Here is a 19,287-nt window from a genome sequence, read left to right as displayed (position 1 = left end):
GTATGTGTGTATACACATACACATACATGTGTGTGTTGTTGTTTGTCCTTCATTCTCAAAAAGGATTATGACATCAAGAAGGTGATGTCATGACTTGCAAGTGAATTGGATTTAAGTGAAGAAGATCTGTGCAAAGTCACCAGCCTTACTCTCTCCTCCAGAGCCATCTGGTTCCAGTAGCAAGGCATTGATTAGGCTGACTGGAGAGGGCCCCCATGCGTGTGTGTGTTCTTCTCTTTTTAAACATGTCCAGATGTGTGGATCAAGTTTGCCCACTTCACCCAACTCATTTTCCCTTCCATCGTAAAAAACTATTCCTTTCCTATTTCTTTCATGTGAGATAATTTTCCCCATTCTTCTTCTTCCCTACCCCCTTCTTTCAATACATCCCTTTTTCTCAGCCTTCCATGATTTGTACAATGCTTATGTAGAATCTTTCTAATTTACCTACTGACAATAAAGTTCTTGAGAGTTACATGTATCATCTTGCTCTTTGGGAATGTAAACAGTGTAATATTAAGTTTCTCATGATTTCTCACTCATGTATACCTTTTTATGCCTGTCTTGAATCTGTATCTGAATGTCAAATTTTCTATTCAGTCTTTTCATCAAGAATGCCTGATAATCCTCTGTTTCATTGAATATCCATTTTTCCTCAGTCATATTATACTCAGTTTTCCTGTATAGGTAATTCTTCATTGTGGTCTTAGCTCTTTTTTATTATTCCAAATATTTTAATGAGAGTTCTGTTCAAGGCATTTAAAACACCAGTTTGTGAAGATAAATTCCATTGGAGAGAGAGAATACAGAGTGCAGGCAGCCACGGAGCTGAGGAATTTTCTTGATTTGGGGCAGGATCTGAGAGTTCACTGTTTTCTGATCAGCCTTGAGGTGCTCCGTAATCTCGTATTTCTCTTTTTCTGTGTCAAAAATCTCTCCTTCTTGGTGTCTAGGTTTACAGAACCTCTTCTTCTTGAAGTAAACATCAGTAAGATGATTTAGAATTTTTACACCTGAAAAGTTAACCCTGGTAGAGGTGGCAATGACAAATTTCTGATGGGTCCTTCTCAGAGGAACACGGTTGATGTTCAGAGGTCCACTCACCAGTAGCAAGCCACAAGCCACCACTCACTTACCCCTGTGGCAGCCAGTGAGCATGATCAGAACTGTGCCTGGGGTGAGGCTGGATCGAAGTCTCCTCACATGCTGGCTGAAGGGCTTTTTGCCATAACTTAGCAGCTTTCTAGGCACATCCTCAGTAGGGTAATACCTTGGCACCTTGCGAATCTTTACCACTCGGGTTCCTCCATTCTTATCACCACCAACTGGCTTTGAGATAGTAGCAAGCATCTTCTGTTTCTTTTCCTTTCAATTTGGGTTTTTGGTGCAGCATATTTCCACTTGTGTGATTCTGTGAGTCTTGTATGATTCTGACCATGACTCTACATTATTTGAATTATTTATTTCTGACTGCTTGTAGTATTTGCTTGACCTGGGAGCTCAGGAATTTGGCCATAATATTCCTGGTTAATTTCCATTTAGAAATTTCTTTTTAAGAGGTGATTGGAGGATTCATTCAATTTCTTTTTGTCTTCTTGTTCTAAAATATCTGCACAGTTTTCCCTTATAATTTCTTGAAATATGATGTTGAAGCTCTTATGGTTTTCAGGTACTCCAATAATTCTTAAATTTTCTCTATTTTCCAAGTCAATTGTTTTTCTGATGATAAAGTCCACATTTTTTCTATTTTAAAATTTTTTTTGAATTCATTTTATTGTTTCTTGATGTCTCATGAAGTTATTAGCTTCCACTTGACCAATTCTAATTTTTAAGGTACTATTTTCTTTAGTATTTTTGTACCTCTTTTACCAAGCTGTTAATTCTATTTTTATAATTTTCTTGCATTGTTCTTATTTCTTTTCCTAATTTTTCCTCTACTCTTATTAAATAATAATTACTTATTTGTTATTACTCTTATTTATTCTTAAAGATTTTTTTCTTTTTAAGCTTTTTTTAGCTCTTCTGAGAATTCTTGTTGGGATTGTGACCTATCTACATTTTTCTTTGAGGCTTTTCCTGTATTTGTTTTAATAACATTGTCTTCTTCTGGGTTGGTGTCTTGAGCTTCTTTGTCAATATAGTAACTTTTGATAGTCAAGTTCTTTTTTGTTGTTATTTGCTCATTTTTCCAGCCATTTTCTTGACTTTGAAATTTATGCTAGAGTTAGTCTCTGGCTGACTCTGGGGGAGGGGTTGATATCACTGTCTCAAGTTTTAGGCTTTTTCTCCCTGGTCATTTCACAGCTAGTTATGAGGCACTGTAAGTTGTTTGTGCCTCCAAGATGGTGTGATTTAGACAGAGGTGTGGTCCCTGCCCTCCGGGTTTGTACTCCAGTCCTTATCCAGGTAGGGCCCTTGCTCCCTTGTGTCAAACCACTAGAACTGCTCTTCACCGTGGAACTGCAATCCAGAACTAGGGCTTCTGCTCCTTTGTGAACAACTGCAAGCACTCCTCTTCATCCTGCAATCAAGACTTGGAACTGCATAATGGGCAATGAAGTTATCAAATGGCACCTAGACCTATGCCCAGTGCTAGCACAGAGGTACTCTGTAATATTTTTCTGACCTGGTGTTCGAGTGCCTACTACCTCTGTGTGATGAGGGCTCCCATTTCTACTGCTACTTTTGTCTTTCTTGCTGCTACCAACATTGCCTCCAAGGCCCACAGTTGGTGTAGCTGATGATGTTGACCAGCCCCTTCCTCATTACAAAAGAACTTTCCTTCCAAACTTATAAATTCTCCTGTAGATAGTTTCACCCCCAACTTTTCTTGGTTGTGCTGCTTTAGAATTCAGTTTGCCATGTTATTTTAAAGTTTTTTAGAGGACAATGTTGGAAGAGTTTGGCTTGACTCCTTTTTCACCAATGTCTTGGCTCTACCTCAGACATACTCTGTATAAAATAGGCTTTGTATAAGACATCTCTAACAAAGGTTCACTATTATCTGAGTAACAGGAATAAATAGATAGAGAATTAGACCTAGAATTAGATATATATGCAACCAAAAAACCTTCACCAATAGATAAATGATCAAATAATATGAGCAGTTCTCAAAAACAACTACAAACTTAACAACTATGTCAAATAACATTCTAAATCATCAATGATAAAAAGAAATAAAAAATACAACCCTGAGATTTCATTTAACCCTCAGACAATTGACAAAGATGGAAAAAAAGAGGAATAATTGATTGTGGAGAGATTGTAGGAAGATAAGAATGATACAATATTTATGGTGGAGTTGTGACTTAGTATAAACACTTCAGAAATAAATTTGGAATTATGTAAATAAAATAGCAGATAGCATATCTCTTTAGCATATCTCTTTAACCAAGAATTCCACTGCTAGATATAAATGGCCAGGAAGTCACTGATGAAAAAATTCCCATGTACCCCACAATATTTATAGCAACACTTTTGTGTTAGTAAATAACTTAGAAACAAAACACATGTTCATCAGTTGGATGGAATGGATAAACAATTTGTGGTACATGAATGCCATTGAATATTACTGTGTTATAAGAAATACAAATGTGAATATACAAAAATATGAACCAATGGAAAGTTTAAAAAAAGCACTTTATTTTGAAAGAAAATGCACAATTGCTTCAGCAATATGAATAGGAGAAAATAGCAACCACAAAATCAAAAATTACAAAAATTGCAAAATTACAAACACGCTTGACCAAAAACAAGGGTCAAAATACCTTTCTCCCACTACTTTATAGAGGAAAGACTAGTCAATAAGTTTGGAACATTGTATATATGTTCAAATTTTGAGTTCTTATCAGTTTCACTCCATCAACCAATCAATAAACATTTATTCAATGCCCACTATATGCTAGGTACAATATTTATTTTTTAAATATATTTATCTATTTTTAGTTTCCAACATTCACTTTTGTAAGATTTTCAGTTCTAAATTCTCCCCCTCCCTCTGCTTCTATGCCCCCAAGATGGCATGCAATCTAATCCAGGCTATACATGTATGATCATATTAAACGTATTTCCACATTAGTCATGTTGTAAAAGAAGAATCAGAACAAAATGGAAAAACTATGAGAGAAAAAAACAACAACAAAAAAAGAGAAAATAGTATCCTTCAATCTTCATTCAGACTCCACAGTTCTTTCTCTGGATGTGGATAGCATTTTCCATAATGAGTCCTTTGGAATTGTCTTAAATCATTGCATTACTCAGTAGAGCTAAGTCTGACAAGGTTGGTCATCATACAATGTGGCTGCTACTGTATAAAGTGTTCTCCTGGTTCTGCTCACTTCACTCAGCATCAGTTCATGCAAGTTTTTCCAGGTTTTTCTGAAGTCTACCTGCTCACCATTTCTTATAGCACAATAGTATTCCATTATATTCATATACCACAACTTGTTCAGCCATTCCTCAATTGAAGGGCATCCCCTCAATTTTCAATTCTTGGCCACTACAAAAAGAGCTGCTATAAATATTTTTGTACATGTGGGCCCATTAGTGGTGTTGCTGGGTCAAAGGGTATATGCACAGTTCTATAGCCCTTTGGGCATAGTTCCAAGTTGTTCCCCAGAATGGTTGGATCAGTTCACAACTCCACCAACAATGCATTAGTGTTCCAATTTTCCCACATCTCCAACATTTATCATTTTCCCATTTTGTCATGTCAGCCAATCTGATAGGTATGATGTGGTACCTCACAGTTGTTTTGATTTGCATTTCTCTAATCAAGAGATTTAAAGCATTTTTTCATATGACTATAGATAGCTTTCACTTCTTCATCTGAAAACTGCCTGTTCATATCCTTTGACCATTTATCAATTGGGGAATGACTTGCATTCTTGTAGATTTGACTCAGTTCTCTATATATTTTAGAAATGGGGCCTTTTTCAGAGACATTGGCTATAAAAAATGTTTCCCAGTTTTCTGCTTCCCTTCTAATCTTGGTTTCACTGGTTTTGTTTGCACAAAAACTTTCCAATTTAATGTAATTAAAATTATTCATTTTGCACGTCATAATGTTCTCTATCTCTTGTTTTGTCATAAAATCTTCCCTTCTCCATGGATCTGACAAGTAAACTATTCCTTACTCTCCTAATTTGCTTATGGTTTTACCCTTTATGTCTAAATTGTTTACTCATTTTGACCTTACTTTGGAATATGGTATAAGATGTTGGTCCATGCCTAGTTTCTGCCATACTGTTTTCCAGTTTTGCCAGCAGTTTTTGTTAGAAGCTGGAGTCTCTGGGTTTATCAAACAGTAGATAACTACAGTCATTGACTACTGTGTCCTACCCTATTCCATTGATCCACCACTCTATTTCTTAGCCAGTACCAAGTAGTTTTGATGATTGTTGCATTACAATATAGTTTTAGATCTGGTAAAGCTAGGCCACCTTCCCTTGAATTTCTTTTCATTAATTCCTTTGATATTCTGGAACAGGGACAATATTTAGATAGATATATTTAAATAGATAGATAAATAGATAAAACAAGTTGTATGTGTAGGATAAATAAGGAATAATTAAAAGAGGGAAGGAACTGGCATTAAAAGGATTTGGGGGAGGCTTCCTGTAGAAGATGGGATTTTTAGTTGGGATTCAAAGCAAGCCAGGAATGTCAATAGTCAGAGAAGAGGAGGGAGAAAATTACAGGCATGGGGGATAGCCATAAAAATATTGGAACTTGCAGATGGAATATCTTGTTTGTGAAAAAAAAACAGGAGGGCAGGGTCACTGGATTAAAGCATATGTGACAGGGAGTAAGAGAATGGTAAAGTAGGAAGAGATTGGTTATGAAGGGCTTTGAATGCCAAAACAGAGTATGTATTTTGTATTTGCTACTGGAAGCATAGGAAGACACTGGATTTTTTTTTTTTTAGTGTGGGAGGGTGAATATGTAACATAATCAGACCTGTGTTTGAAGAAAATCACTTTAATGGATGAATGGAGAATGGATTAGAGTAGGGAGAGATTTGAGAATGGCAGACCCACAGCAGGTTATTCAAATAATCTAGGCATGAGGTGATAAGGGCCTCTACTGAAGTTGTAGTGGTGTCAGAGGATAGAAGGAGGCACATTAAAGAGATGTTGCAAAGGTGAAATCAGGCAGCCTTGCCAATGGCTTGGATATGGGAGGGTGAGAAATAGTGAAGAAACCAAGAGGATTCTTAGGTTGTGAACCTGAGGGACTGGGAAGATGGTGTTGCCCACTGCAATAATAGGGAAGGTTGGCAAGGGGGGATGGTTTAAGGGGAAAGATCCTGAGCTCTGTTTTGGACATATTGAGTTTAAGATGTCTACTGGGAATCCAGTTTAAGATGTCTGAAATGAAGTTAGAGATGCAAGATTGAAAGTCAGGAGAGAGTCTCTGGCAGGAAAGGTAGATTTGAGAATCGTCAGAATAGAGATGGTAAATAAATCCATGGGAGCAGATGAGATCACCAAGTGAAGTAGTATAGGAAGAGAAGAGAAGAGGGCCCAGGACAGAACCCTGAGGGACACCTAAGGTTTAAAGGCATGATCTGGAGGAGGATCCAGCAAAGGAGACAGAGAAGGAATGGTCAGACAGATAGGAAGAAAACCAAGTGTCCCAAAAAACTTGAGAAAAGTGATTATCAAGTTGGAGAGAGTAATCACCAGTGTTAAAGGCCACAGAGAGGCCAAGGAGAATGAGGATTGAATTTTTCCTCTTCCTCTTTTTCTTTAAAAAAATTATTTATTATATATGGGATGGTTCCTTGGTGGGAGAGAGAGGAAGTAAAAAATTTAGGTAATAGAAAAATAAAAGATTAATTAAAATATGTTTTAAAAACAGAGCCTCCTTGAAACAATGAAAGATAAACACAAGAGTCAAGAGAAACATAAACCACTAAATATGAGGAAGCAAACAGAAGGAATAATTCAAAGGTGAGGTAGTTACATTTGAATAGTGAGAGTTCATGCAAATGTCCTGAGCCCTAATGTAATCAAGGATCGGGGAAGGAACTAAATAAGTAGGAAATCGTTTTATACTTGAATAGAAAACAATACAAAAAAGGAAGAAATGGTGCAGGGTGCAGGGATCACTTGGACCTCACTTTCATATGAACCAGTCAGAGGAGGGTAGGAGAGAGAGAGAGACAGAGAGAGAGAGAGAAAGAGAGAGAGAGAGAGAGAGAGAGAGAGAGAGAGAGAGAGAGTTTTGCATAGAATTATATTTAACTCAGCAAAGAAAGAGAACGAAAAGAAGAGAGAGGGGAGAGTGTTGATTAAAAATGGGAGTGAATTCAGGGAGGAATTAGTAATAAACAAAACAAATTTAACTTCAGAAGCATGATTGTGTAGGTTTAAAAGAAAAGAAAAGAAAAGAAAGATAAGAACCTGTGATTGAGGTCTGAGTGAGGATAAGGGAAAAGGGTCAGGACTGCAGGAGAGGATTGTATCAAACACAGAGCACTAATGCTGACTATACTTCTGTTTCACCATCCTCTTCTTTGTAAAGATGGGAAATGGAAAGTAGATAATAAGACAATAAGATGGAGAGAAATGGACAATTAATGATCATAACTACAAATGCAAATGTGTTGAATTCACACATAAAATGAAAGAGCATAGCAGACTAGAACATAAAACAATCCAACAATATGTTGTTTACAAGATACACATTTGAACCATAAAAATTTATACAAGTTAAAATTAGAGACTATAACAAAATCTATTATGAATCAAATGAACTCAGAAAAGCAAGAATTACAAACATGACCTCAGGCAAAGCAAGAGCAGAAACAGACTTGATTAAAAGAGATAAACATGATAAATGCATCCAGCTAAAAGGTGCTATAGATAATTAATTCATTTCAATAATTAATACATGCACTGTGAAGCGGAGCCATAATGGTAGAATAGAATCAGGACTCCAGCTATACATTTCCATTATTCCCCTTCAAACAACTTTAAAATAATACATGAAATCAAATTTATTTTGGAGCAACATAGACAAAAAAGTTTGAGGTAACACATTTTTCTAATCCAAGGCAACTTAAGAGGTTGGTAGGAGAGAACTGAGTCAAATTTATGAGAGTACAAGTCATTTCTCAAATGAGAAATGGTCAAAAGATTTGAATAGGCAGTTTTCAGGTGAAGAATTCAAAGAAATCAAAGCTATCTATAATCATATGAAAAAATGTTCTCAATTACTATTGATTATTGATTGGAGACATGCAAATTAAAATAACTTTTTATTGTATTATTTAGTATTTTATTTTGAGGTACCACCTCATACTTATCAGATTGGCTAACATGACAGAAAAGGAAAATTATAAATGTTGGAAGGGATATAGTTAAATTGGGACACTGATGCACTGTTGGTGTAATTGTGAACTGATCCAACCATTCTGGAGAGCAATTTGGAACTATATTCAAAGGGCTATAAATCTGGGTATACCATTTATCCAGCAATATCACCACTAGGTCTATATCCCAAAGAGATCCCCCCAAAAGGGAAAGGGGCCTATTTGTACAAAAAATATTTATAGCAACTTTTTGTGGTGGCAAAAAAATTGGAAATTGAGGGGATGCGCATCAATGGATGAACAAGATGTGATACATGATTGTGATGGAAAACTATTGTGCTATAAAAAATTACAAGTATCATGCTTTCAGAAAAACCTAGAAGGACTTGCATGAACTGATGCTGAGTAAAGTGAGCAGAACCAGGTAAACACTGCACAGAGTAACAGCAATACTGTACAATGATCAACTGTAAATGACTTAGCTATTTTCAGCAACACAATGATTCAAAACAATTTCTAAAGACTCATAATGAAAAATGTTATCCACCTTCAGAGAAAGAACTTATGGAGTCTGAATGCAGATAGAAGCATACTATTTTTCACTATGTATTTTTAATGGTTTTTCTTGGGGGGGGGGGTCTGTTTTCTTTCACCTGACCAATATGGAAATATTTTTTGCAAGATTGCACATATGTGACCTATATCAAATTGCTTGTCATCTCAAGGAGAAAAGAAAAGAGGGAAGGAAAAGACAGATTAGGAACTCAAAATCTTAAAAAAAGAATGTTAAAATTGCTTTTTACATGTAATTTGAAACAAAATATTATTTAATAAAAGAGAAGTAGTTGGAGCTTGCAATGAAATAAAACCAGAAGAACTGCAAAAATTTTTTTTTATCTAGTCCCATCTCTTCAGTTTATAAGTTGAGTTTTGGGGGCCATGTATAATGCATTTGTCTTTAATCTTATTAGATTTGTTCCAACAGCCTAGTTTGTCGAGATCTTTTTCGTTTTGTTTTTTTTTTTAACATTTTGATTCTATCATCAGCTATGTTAGAATTTCCACCTAGTTTTCTGTTATTTTAATCTGCCTAGGACCTCTTAGATCCTGGGGCATACAGTCTCATTTACTCTACTAAATTAATTTTATATTGTTGTTTATTTTGATTTAAACACATCTCTTCACTAGCCTCTGGACCACATAGCTGTGGCCACTTATCAGCCAAGATGGAGATGGACTCTGTTACCCTCTATAAAACATATTCATCAAAAAGATGCCAGGGGCCTTAATTTAACCAGGGTGGTCTAACATTCAGTTTCAGAACACAATGGAAACTGATGGTCAAATAGAATAATCTGGGGCAAATCATAACATACCTTGATCTTAATTGTTTTCCATCATGAATATGGCTAAATCTTAGATTCTTACTATCGCGCAAATTTTTACGCAGGGGTACATAGGCAAAGAAGATAATTTCGGTTGAAGTGAGGTATTGTGGAGCTAGTGTAGCATTCAGTAACATAGCTCCATCAGTCTGGAATGGGAATAATAAAATGTCATATTTAAAAACTTTTATTTTGGCCTTGAATAATGTAATACACAAATACATAATATTATTTAATATATAACATCTAAACAGTTCAGTTAATATACAACATGTTAATGAATTCAGAAAAAATATTCTTTTCTATTTTTATTTCTTTTCTCTCTGAGTAATAATTAATAAATTGTATTACTGCATATACATACATACCTTGTATGTATGTATGGTCTTTATGATTGCTCTTATGTGCCAGGGACTATGATTAACTGAAGAAAAAAGAAAACATTCCATTCCCCTTCCCCAAAATTTCTTTTAAGACTGGATTTTTAATGTAGACATGTCAAAAAAAGAGACTTGTTCAGCCCTCCCTGATGCCTTTGTATGAAACAACTGGGTGGGGATAGTAAAAAAAAATGCATACAAATTTCATAAAATCAACTCGTGAAAGCAACTTTAATGTCTAAAGGATCTTGGAGACTGCACTCGGTCCCCAAACTATCCTACTGTATCTGTAAGATGTTTGCAGGGGTGAAGTAATTGAGCCTCTCTACTACTTTAAGAGGAGAAACAAATTCTGTTCTTCCATACCTGATAGATCCATAGAGAATTTTTCTCTTTGTATTTGCAGAATATATTTTCCAACCTACAGTCTACATTGTTTTATTTAGTGATCGAACTTCAACATAGCAATCACCCTGAGTGTAACAGATGAGAGGGCTCAGAGCATATATACTAGATTAAAATTCCAAAATAAAATTCATTATTTTTCCCATTAAATTGTGCCCTTCCACCCCACCTTCTCTGTAGAGGACACCACCATCTTCCCAATCTACCAGGCTTGCAGCCTAGGATTTATCCTTGACTCCTCACTATCTCTCACCCACCAAATACAAGTTTTTCCAAGGCCTTTCTATTTAATCTCAATATCTCTCAAATATACCTACTTTTCTCTTTCGACAATACCACCACTCTAACATAGGCCTCATCACCTCATGCCTAGACCATTGCAATAGTCTGCTAGTGGGTCTCTCTGCTTAAAGTTTCTTCTCACTCAATTCAGTTGTAGTCAGTCTTCCATTCAATCCATTCTCTGGTTCAGTCACTAAAGTGATTTTTCTAAAATGTAGGTCTGACCATGTCACTCCCATGTCCCACTCAATAAATTCCAATGTCTCCCTATTACAACCAGGATCAAATACAAAATCCTATGTTTGGCATTCAAAGTCCTTTATGACCTCCTTTTCCAGTCTTTTTGTATCTTACTCGCCATCAAGTACTCTTTGATCTAGTGACATTGACCTCCTGGCTGTTCCACAAACAAGTCACTCCAACTCTATGTTGTCTCTGAGCATTTTCTTTGGCTTTCCCCCATGCCTTGAATGTTCACCCTCCTCAACTCTGCCTACTGACTTCCCTTGCTTTTGTTTTAAGTTCAAATTAAAATTCCATCTTTTACAGGAAGCTTTTCCCAACCCTTATTTCTAGTGCCTTCTTTCTGCTGATTGTTTCCTATTTGTCCTGTATATAGCTTACTTTCTATATATTTGTTTGCATATTGTCTCCCCCGTGAGAATGTAAACTCCTTGAGGGCAAGGACTGTCTTTTGACTTTTTTGGGGGGCATCCTCTGCACTTATCACAGTGTTTGGCACAAAGTAGACATTCAATAAATGTTTCTTAATTGCTTTATTGATTAAAAACTACTACCTATCTTACTATAATAACTTGAAATTGTGCTCATTACCACCACTCAGAATATTTGTTTCTCCTGACTCTAGCTCCTAATACTAATGCCTCCTATCCCTGCCAGCCACTGTGATAAGTACAGAATATACAAAAAATAAAATATTGTTAGTTGCTACTTTCAGACTTTCAATGGTCGCAGTATCTCCTCTCACAAGAAATGCATATGGGCTAAGATAGAAGAGTTGGTACAGTATGATTGAAGTCCATACATATATGTACATATATATATATATAGGATATGTGTTATGCCATGACCAACACAAGTATGGCTAACAATAGGTTGCTGGGGAAATAACATATGCAATTCTTGGAATTTTGTGAGGAATAATAAAATTTATTAATTGTATCACTGATAACAATAATAATATAATCATCATTAAAATTAATTATTAATTATTAATAATAATATAATGATAAGTTGGTTGAAAAATACATGGAAGACTGACCATTTCTTTATTTGGAATATCAAATGGAAAAACTGAGGCATCTATCTAGATCACTCTAGATCCATAAAACAGAAACTTGTAACACGTCCCTGTTGTGCGCAATACACATGCACACTCCTGCTTTATGGATCTAGAGTGATCTATACACACATGCACACACATACACACATACCTTCATGTATTAATACACATACCTAATTATATGTATATATGTGTGTTGTACATATATTATGTTTATGTCTATATACAAGTGTAGATGGATAGATATATGACATATATAATGTGTATACATATTATATGTGAATATTTGTGTACACATATACATATACACACGTACACATATATGGTGAGAGACAGAGACAAAGAGATAGAAACAGAAAGACAGAGAAATATACGTATAGAGAAAGTCAACATGTCACACTACTCACCTACCATATCAAGAAGTCAAATTGAGTTTGACTTGCATTATTAGGTTCATCTTTCCCTTATTTTCTTGAAGACTCAAGGATATTTTCTAATCTCAAACAAGAAATCATTTGCTTTTTCACTGAGGGACAAGTACTAATTTCATAATTGATATGCCAGACCATCATTATGCTATTCATCAATGAGGACACTAGGTTAAAATTAGTTTTTATGAAAACAACATACCAATCTACCTATAAAGCAACTGCTAATCTTGTACTATTGAAAGCTATTTTAAACATTGTTTTAAAAGAATGAGTTTCAACATGTATATCACTGACCAGTGTGAGTGCTGATAAAGACAACAGAGGAAGTTTCTTTAAACCATCATGTGCATTTTTATCCAGAGTAACTAAAATTCCATTGCCTATATGGTCATAGTATATTTCATAAGTTGGTACTTTGACTTTTCCATAAATGGTATAAGTTCTTAATCCTAATAGAAGCAAAAGAGAGAAAAAAAATTTTTAAATAAGCCTTGTTCTTTAAAAAAAAACCAAAATTGAATACAATGACAAATTTATTTAGAGGTTAGTAGAAATAGAAGTGTTATTTTTTTTCCCAACAAAGTGCATAGACTCGCTGAAATCTATTTATTGACCCTTTGGTAAGGCATGGACTTCAGGTTAAGACCTCTTGATATGTAGGATGCACTGTCTATGCACAGAACACCTGTGGACATATAAACAGGGACTAGCTGGTGCAGTTGATCACAGATTTGATGCAAGGCACATGCAGGCACTTGATACCACATAAGAGAATTGAAAGTCACTAGTCATAACTCATGTATAACTCAATTCATGAATCCCTCATGATGCGTTAGGACACATAAAAGAAAACTTCACATATGAGAATATAAGTCCTATGCAGTACATGTCATTATATATAATATTTACATATAATAACTAAATACATAAGTCAAATGCCAAAAACATCACCATCATCATCATCATCATAACAGATATCATTTATATAGTGCTTTAAGTTTTGCAAAGTGTTTTACTTATATTATTTGATCCCCACAACTTTGTGAGGTTGGTGCTATTATTAGGCCATTTTACAAATAAGGAAACTGAGCCTGAGAAAGGCTAAGTAGCTTGCTTAGGGTCACAATTTAGCATTATTTTGGAGGCAAGATTTAAACTCAGGTCTCCCTGACTCCAAGACCAGCACCAAAATGGCTACATCAGGATTAAATGGAAAAGTGGAGCCAACATGGTGGAGTAGAAGAAGCACTCAGCTGAGTCTACCCAATATTCCCCTCCAAACAACTTTAAAATAATGCCTCAAATTGAATTCTGGAGTGGCAGAGATATAAAAAGGTCACAAGACATTTTGCCATCCAGAGATGTGTTAAGAGTTGGGAAAAAGAGATCTGTGACATAGGGGTGAAGGCTGGCCAGAAGCCCATGTGAGTATGATACCAATGGTAGGACTTGGTATTGACAAAAGAAGCAGCAGCAGCTTTAGGAACTTTCAAGACAGAGAAGGTAAGGGGACCTTGCAACTGGTCCAAAAGAGATTACAGGTGATCTTTGTGCTAGCATAGAGTGCAGGACTATTTCATAACTACACTACCTATATCCACTTCTGGGTCATAGTTCATGGGCAAATAGGAACACTTTCGGTCATGAGAAACAAGGAACAGTGTTGCTATAGGTTAAAATGGTTCAGGGACCCTGCAGAATTGGTTATTGTCCTTCATTTTCAAAGAGGACCAAAATGGTATCACTTTGATAAAGTCAACTTACAGTGTGTCTGACTATAGCTGATCAAAGGGTTCAGAGACCCTGCAGAACAGTAACATCTAGGGAGCAGGGGCCCTGCGTAGCAATATTATCTCTGGTCCCAATGGAGCAGGGACACTAAGGAACACTATTTTCTCTGGCCCCATGAGATCACGTGCCCTGAAGAACAGTATCAGTTGCAATAACAAAGGATCAGGAGCCTTTCTGAGTTAAGAACCAGAACATAGACCAACAGTGACCACACCTTTCCCCAGATTACACCACCTTGAAACCACCAAAAACTTCCAAACCCCCAAAACTAGCTCCGAAAACAGCAGTGTGAAAAATAGTTAAGCTTGGGATGGTACCCCTCCCTGCTTCATGCCAGAAACAGCCTAGCTTTAACATCCATTTATTTTTCCCATATTTTTACTCTCCCTAGTTTAGGTATCAAAATCATATTTATGTCATAGAAGGAATTTGGTAGGACTCTTTTTTTAACCTATTTTTTCAAATATAGTATAGGGATTAATTAGTCCTTAAATGTTTGGTAGAATTCATTTATAAACTCATCTGGTCCTGGAGAGTTTTTCTTATGGAGCTATTGATGGTTTTTTAAATTCCTTTCTTGAAGATAGGATTATCAAAATATTCTATTTCCTCTTCTGTTAATCTGGGCAATTCATGTCTTTGTAAATATTCATCCATTTTACTCAGATTATCCATTTTACTGGCATTTAATTGAACAAAAATATCCTAATAATTGCTTTAATTTCATCTTCATTGGTTTTGGTATTGGTATTGGTATTGGTATATTGGTATATTAGTAATGGATACATTAACCCTTTTCATTTTTGATATGAGTAATTTAATTTCCTTTTTTTAAAGCAAAATCACCAATGTTTTATTTATTGTACTGTTTTTTCCTATAAAACCAGCTCCTAGTTTAATCTTTTTAGTTAAGTTTTTTTTTATTTTAAATTATATTAATCTCTCCTTTGATTTTCAAGATTTCCATTTTGGTGTTCAATTGTCTTCATTCAAGACAAAATTATGGCTTCCAGAAATTAAATAAATGTTGACTTTAAGGAGCCCTCATTGGTCAGTAGAGATCACACAAGAAAACAACAGAAATTGTGTGATACATCATTGCAGGTTGCAAAAAAATTAGCACCTACTGAATACCTAGTCAGATAAGCCCTGGTGGTGAGACTTACAATCAAAAACTCACTATTTTTCGTGGAGTGACAAATGACAAATTCTTACCTTACAGGAAAAAAACTATTAATTCTTGAATTAATTATTGAATTAAATTCAATAAACTGTACTAGAACTTGAAATTATTACAGATAAAAATTCTGCTCACAATCAAGCAGACATACCATACATTAGATAACATTTTTAATAACTGTAGCAATACCACATACCCATCTCCAAGCTGATTTAAAACTTAGTGGAAGATATTTAAATCACAGTGGCACAGAATTCAGTTTCATCTTCTTGTCTGCCATTGGAGTTATATATCAAGGGTTCTTTCAGTATGTGTACAGAATGTGAACTAATATTTTAATACTTCAACCACATAAAGCAAATATTTTATCTAATTGTGAAATCGTTTAAAGCAGTGAAAAAATGATAATAGGTTAGTGACTTATCAAAGGATTATTTCTCTCTGCATTTTATCCAAGAGATGAAAATGAAATAATGTTAACACCACCAACATTTATGTGGTACTTTCAGTCTTACAAAGCAAATAATCCAAGAGTAATCTGAAATCAGATTACATTGAAAGTTACTGTCTGTTGGTTGTCTCCCAAGTCAAGTCACTTTCTTGTGTCTGCTTTTGTTTTGTTTTTTGTTGTTGTTTGGGGGAGCTAATGGACATTCACTAATGGTCTCTCAAGACTGACATCATGGTCCTGTGCTGAAAAGGAAACACCTGGCTTGTTTTAAGACAGAGCTGAGATGGGAGAGGCCATCCCTTTTAATACCTGTAAGTTTCCCACTATTTGATAGTTCTTCCCCTTGACCTAGACAGGTGCCCCAGTATTGTCTATTCTGACCACAGTACAACCACAGGTGAGCTTGTCAGTAGTATTCTTCTCTGAGATTATTCCAAACATTTTTGTTCCCACTTTGCATCTCAATACTGAATGGAGATAGTAGGTATAGGGAGTGTCTCAGGGTGTTAAACTATGGGGTGGAGGGGTGGACTAGAAGTTAAAGACTGAGCCTTCCTGACCAGAAAGATCCTCAAGATCAGTTGCTGTCAATTCTCACATTAATTATTTATTATCATATTGTTATATTGATTAACAATTCCCAAGAAGGAGTAGCTATGAAGTAAATTTGATGCTATCTAGCTCATTTTGAACAGTGTCAGTAGAATCCACTACAGTGGTAGCCAGATAAATTATTACTTATGAAGAGGTTTGAGATTTTAGTTACCTTGTCAAGAAATAGACCTAGGCAAAATCCGAATATGCAACTAGCTCCAAAACTTCCTAACACTTCTGAGGATCCATTGATTTTCTGTAAGAGACCAGCTGGTCATTTCCTGCATGGAAGGGGGAGGTCTTCTCTAAAGGTTTTATTGGTATTCTGAATCAATCACAGAACCTGAGTGTTGAAAAAAGCTCAGAGGGTATTTTGTCTAGCCCATATTGAAATAAATCTGCTCTATGACATCTGATATACCTGACACATTGTAAAGACCTCTGTTAAAGGAGACCCTATTATTTCTCAAAACGGTCCATTTTACTTTCAGAGAGTTGCAATTGCTTTGAAGTTTATTCTGAAAATCAACCTAAATACATCTAACTATAACCTCTACCCAGCGCTCCTAGTTATGTCCTATGGAGCCATGAAGAACAAATCTAAGAACATGACTAATCTAAGAACAAGTCTTCCACGTGACAGTCCTTTGAATGCACAAAAGCAGCTATCATGTTCTCCTTACATCTTCCTTCCCTCCAAATAAATAGCCTTAATTCCTTCATGATCTGTATATGACATGATGTACAGTACCCCAACATCATGGTCACCTTCCCCTGAATGTGTTACTGTTTGTCAGTGTCCTTACTAAAACGAGGCATACAAAATTGAACATTGTCCACAACCGAATTCTAGTCCTCTTCATACTGTTGGAGTTATCTTGGGTTCACCTCTATGCTGTGATAAAATATCAGCAGATAACAATCAGTAGAGGACAATTACCATTAAAAACAATAAAAATTAAAAGCATAACTTGAATTAGATATAGCACTCAATCTGAGACACATGTATAATTTGGCTATGAAGAGAAATATTGAGAGAATATGATAATGATATTGAAGTGTGAGAATTTTAGGATTATATCATTAACAGATAGATTATATAATTGACATAGCATCTGACCTAGCTTTAGTGACTAGATCTGAATTCCTTACCTGCTTTTGAAATATAAACTCCTGAAAGTACAGAAAGAAAGACAATATCTGAATTATAGAAAGAATGGTAGGTGCGATCGATGGGATCCAGTGGCATATAGCCTACCACCACAAAACTGTTTCCTCCATCAGTTGAAAGCCACACCTAAAGGAAAAGATAATGGCAAATAAACCTTTTGTTTTATAAAGTGAGGTATACCTCATTAGAAAGATACTATATAATTCTATTCGACATTTATTATTCAACTACTGTGTGAAAGGTACTGAGAACACAAAGTAAAAAAAAAAATTAGTGCCCTCCTTTGAGAAGTTTGCAACATAGTAACAGGTATAACAAGCATACAGGTAACTAAATAAAAGATAATATAGGAGTGAGAGAATGCTAACAAATGGGAGACTCAAGAATGGCTTCATGGAAAAGTTGACACTTGAGTTGGAGCTGGATGAATAATAAAGGTTGTGAAAGGTAGAGACGAAAAGGAATATATATCTTTATTCTTTATAGACACACTTGCCCTCTAATTCAGTTCAGTTCAACAAATATTAAGATTGTATCACAGATCTTATGGATAGGTACTGGGCCTGTGATTTCTTGTAGGGAACTAGCAAAAGTCTCATTAAGCGGTCCATGCACTCTGCTAGGAGGATGCAGCATGTTCATAGGTAATAGATAAAAGAAAATTTGAGAAGAGAGGGAAAGCACTAACATCTAGGGAGATTAGAAAAACTTTGCATTGGAGGTAATGCCTAAACTGAGCCTTGAAGAAGGTTGTGGATACTAAATCGAGGAAATGAATAAGGACAAACATTCCAGCATGGAGAACAGACATGCAAAGGCATGGTCATGGAAAATCGAGTACTGAGTTCAAGGAACAGAAAATTATCACACTTTGTTTGGATCACTGTGTGTGTGTGTGTGTGTGTGTGTGTGTGTGTGTGTGCGTGCGTGAGTGTGTGTGTGTGTGTGTGTGTGGGAGAGAGAGAGAGAGAGAGAGAGAGAGAGAGAGAGTAGGGATTTAAAGCTGGAGCTAGATAAGCACAATTCCAACAACCAACCATCAATACTCAGTTGAAGAATATTAAATTTAAAACAAGCTGAAAAATCATTCTCTGTTAAATGTGGATGTATAGCTTAGTGATAAAGAAGAATGGCACATGTTCTAAATTGAGAGAAAACTTTTGGATAACTTTTTATGAACAATGAAAAAATAATTCAAATATTTGATTAAGATGCTAAAACTTAGTTTCAAATAATTAAGGGATAGAATTTGCCCAAAAAGAAACCCATAGTCACTGTTGGCTAGTTTATCTGTTTGTATCAAGAAAGCAGAAGTCATTTAATATGAAAATAATCACTATTTCCCACCTCAGTAGACCTTATTTCTTTTGATACACTCTAGACTTTACTTACTTTTATTTATTTACTTATTTAAGTATTTATGTATCTCTTTATATTATGTATAATAAATGTACAAACATATTTTTTAAAAATCATATGTAAGTATTTATTTTCAATATTCCAATGTAAGTTCTTAAGAGTAGAGATTGTTTCATTCCTTTGTATCTCTAGCACCTAGCATTGTGCTTAACACATAGTAGGTGCTTAATAAATACTT

General features: G+C 35.4%; 1 pseudogene; it reads right to left on the bottom strand.

The window, feature by feature from the left end:
- Positions 1-759: 759 nt before the first annotated feature.
- LOC114048972 lies at positions 760-1,350 on the bottom strand (annotated as a pseudogene).
- Between the last annotated feature and the right edge of the window lie 17,937 nt (positions 1,351-19,287).

This window comes from Vombatus ursinus, unplaced genomic scaffold (genome assembly GCF_900497805.2).
Source record: "Vombatus ursinus unplaced genomic scaffold, bare-nosed wombat genome assembly UNPS02014794.1, whole genome shotgun sequence".
In the NCBI taxonomy this organism is placed as follows: Eukaryota; Metazoa; Chordata; class Mammalia; order Diprotodontia; family Vombatidae; genus Vombatus; species Vombatus ursinus.
The sequence above is the reverse complement of the archived record's forward strand: the minus strand, read 5'-3'. Positions and strand labels throughout refer to the sequence as shown.